Raw genomic sequence first — 3,507 nt, 5'->3', positions numbered from 1 at the left:
TATATATATATTTGTATACACGCACACACACACATTAATATAACTTTTGATGATGAGAAAACTGGAAAATCAGTGTTTTCAAATAAAAATATCCTGTGAGGTATTTTGTTCCACACCGAATTGTACTTGCGATTCCTTGTCTCTTTCGCTGTCAGAATTCGAGGGGATTGGCCTATTGGAAACGAGGAGCCGATGATGTTATTGTTTACAAAATGTCATATAATCCCAGCACGTACACACATACACACATACACACACACATGCATACACACACACACACACACACACACACACACACACACACACACACACACACACACACACACACACACACACACAAATAACTGTGAAGAAGCTCTAAAATTCGCCTGGTTTATATTTCATAAACGACAAAGGTTTTATTAGAAGATACATCATCATCGTCGTCGTCGTCTTCGTCGCCGTCTTCGTCGTCTTCGTCGCCGTCTTCGTCGTCTTCGTCGCCGTCTTCGTCGCCAACCCTTGGTTATTACTATTTCGTGTCCCAGGGCTCATAGGATCCGTTCAACCGATTTCTATGGCACATAAGTGACCGAAACCACATCCCGCTGAACTGGACGCTAGTCCCTTATAGCGTTACTTATTTACAGCTGAGTGGACTGCAGCAATGTGAAATGAACTGCTTTGCTTAAGAACACAACATACCACAAAGTCCGAGAACCGAGATCGCGATTCAGCAATTGTGATTGCAACACCTTGATCACAAGACAGCTGCTCTTTTATTTGTTACTTCTCATTTTTATTTCTCACTAGTGTAGTGTGTTAAACCTACCTTAATATTGATAATAGGTTATAGACTTCACTCTTTATAATATTCGATTGTTTATTTTATCTTTGAAACTCGTTCAACATTTTTAATTTACGTTGAGAGGAATTTCAATAAAAAAAAAAAAACGGTACTATGTGTTTGCGCATGCACATATCCCGCCTACATCTGCAAGTATACGTAAGGCCACCTTATCATGTACTTCTGTATTAATTATAGTGTCTAAAATATATATAATACAAAGTTTTCTCATTTACAGAGCACGAAATTTTGGATCTTATAACTAAAGTTTTTTTAAGAAACCAAAATGCATAATATTCTTTTCTACTCTAGGCACAAGGCCCGAAATTTTTGGGGAGGGAGCCAGTTGATTAGATCGACTGCAGTACGCAACTGGTACTTAATTTATCGACTCCGAAAGGATGAAAAGCAAAGTCGACTTCGGCGGAATTTGAACTCAGAACGTAAAGACAGACGAAATACCGCTAAGCATTTCGCCCTGCGTGCTAACGTTTCTTATTTCTTTATTGCCCACCAGGGAGGGGCTAAACATAGAGGGGACAAACAAGGACAGACAAAAGGATTAAGTCGATTACATCGACCCCAGTGCGTAACTGGTACTTAATTTACCGACCCCGAAAGGATGAAAGGCAAAGTCGACCTCGGCGGAATTTGAACTCAGAACGTAGCGGCAGACGAAATACCGCTAAGCATTTCACCCGGCGCGCGAACGTTTCTGCTAGTTCGCCACCTTGAAAATGTATAATATTAATCAAGGAAACACAGAATACATGCATGCATACATACATACACACACACACACACATAATACACACACACATAATACATACATACATACATACATACATACATACATACATACGTACACATATACATAATTAGGCTTCTCAAAATCAGAAAGGAGAATGCTAATTCGAGGACTACAGATCCTATCTATCACTGGAATTGTAAAAATCTGTAAAACTTTCCAGAAGTTTAGCATTTAAATATATGTGAGCATGTCTAGATATGTAACTATATGCATGAGAATACATATATACAGCCAAATATACAAATCTACACATATACATACATACATACATACATACATACATACATATATACATACGTAAATATGCGTGTAAATATTAGTGGGTTTTATGAAATTGTTTTAATAATTACATTTTAAAATAATAATAATAATAATAATAATAATAATTATAATAATAACAACAACAACGATAGTAATAATAATAATAATAATAATAATAATAATAATAATAATAATAATAATAATAATAATAATAATAATAATAATAATCCTTTCTACTAAGGGTATGAGGCCTGAAATTTTGGGGTAGGGGTCTAGTCGATTACATCGATCCAGTGTTTAACTGGTACTCATTTTATCGATCTCGAAAGAATGACAGGCAAAGTCGACCTCAGAGGTATTTGAACTCAGAGAGTAAAGAAGCCGGAAGAAATACTGCTAAGCATTACACCGGCCCCTGTTCTTGACTGATACTTCATTTGCTTGACCTCGAAGATTTGACAGGCCAAGCTGACCTCAGCGTGATTTGAACTCAGGATGTAAACAACCGGAAGAAATATCGCTAAGCATTTTGTCACACGCTCTAACGTTTCTGCCAACTCGCCGCCTTTATTATTTTCGATTTAAGCACAAAGCGAGCAATTTTGAGGTGAGCAGGTTTAGCCCTTTGTATCGGCCCCGGTACTTGACTAGTACTTTATTTTATCGACTCCGGAGGGATAAAAGACTGAGTGGAAATTGGCAGGATTTCAATTCAAAATATATAAAGCTGGGATAAATATCGCTAGGTTTTTTTTTTTTACCAACATTCTATCGATTCTGCCAACCCCATGTCCTAATAATGATGATGATGATGATGATTATAATAATAATAATAATAATAATAATAATAATAATAATAATAATAATAATAATAATAATAATGATAATATCCGGATCCTCGACACTACACAATGCAAAAAATAACACTGCTAGGAACAACCCACATCCTACGCAAGACACTATCAATTCAATAATACAACCTAAACAAAATCCACAAACCACAAGGCACATCCTATACAGCAAATATTCAATGAAATAAAGTACCACCAGCAGATTGGATACCCAACGCATTATACACACAACGTACAATACAAACACTAATACAACGAAAAACTGCACCATACTTTATAAATAATAATAATAATAATAATAATAATAATAATAATAATAATAATAATGATAATAATAATAATAATAATAATAATAGTAATAATAAAAAAAGAAACTGACGCAGTACAATACCAGGAAGAATTTGCACACACCCAACAACAAAAAAGAACACAAAATGCAGGCGATGCAGAAGAAATTTCCCTGAAACTACCAAATGTTGAACGCTAATAATAATGATAATAATAATGATAATAATGATGATGATGATGATAATGATAATAATAATAATAATTCTTTCTGCTATTGACACAAGGGCTGAAATTTTGAGAGAAGGGGACGAGTCATTACATCGACCCTCCCCCTCAGTACTTAAATGGTACTTATTTTATCGATCCCGAAAGGATGAAAGGCAAAATCGACCTCGGCGGCATTTGAACTCAGAACGTGAAGACGAAAGAAATGTTGCGAAGCATTTTGTTCGAGCCGGTCTGCTAACAAT

The sequence above is a fragment of the Octopus bimaculoides genome, chromosome 8 (genome assembly GCF_001194135.2).
Source record: "Octopus bimaculoides isolate UCB-OBI-ISO-001 chromosome 8, ASM119413v2, whole genome shotgun sequence".
In the NCBI taxonomy this organism is placed as follows: Eukaryota; Metazoa; Mollusca; class Cephalopoda; order Octopoda; family Octopodidae; genus Octopus; species Octopus bimaculoides.
The sequence above is the reverse complement of the archived record's forward strand: the minus strand, read 5'-3'. Positions refer to the sequence as shown.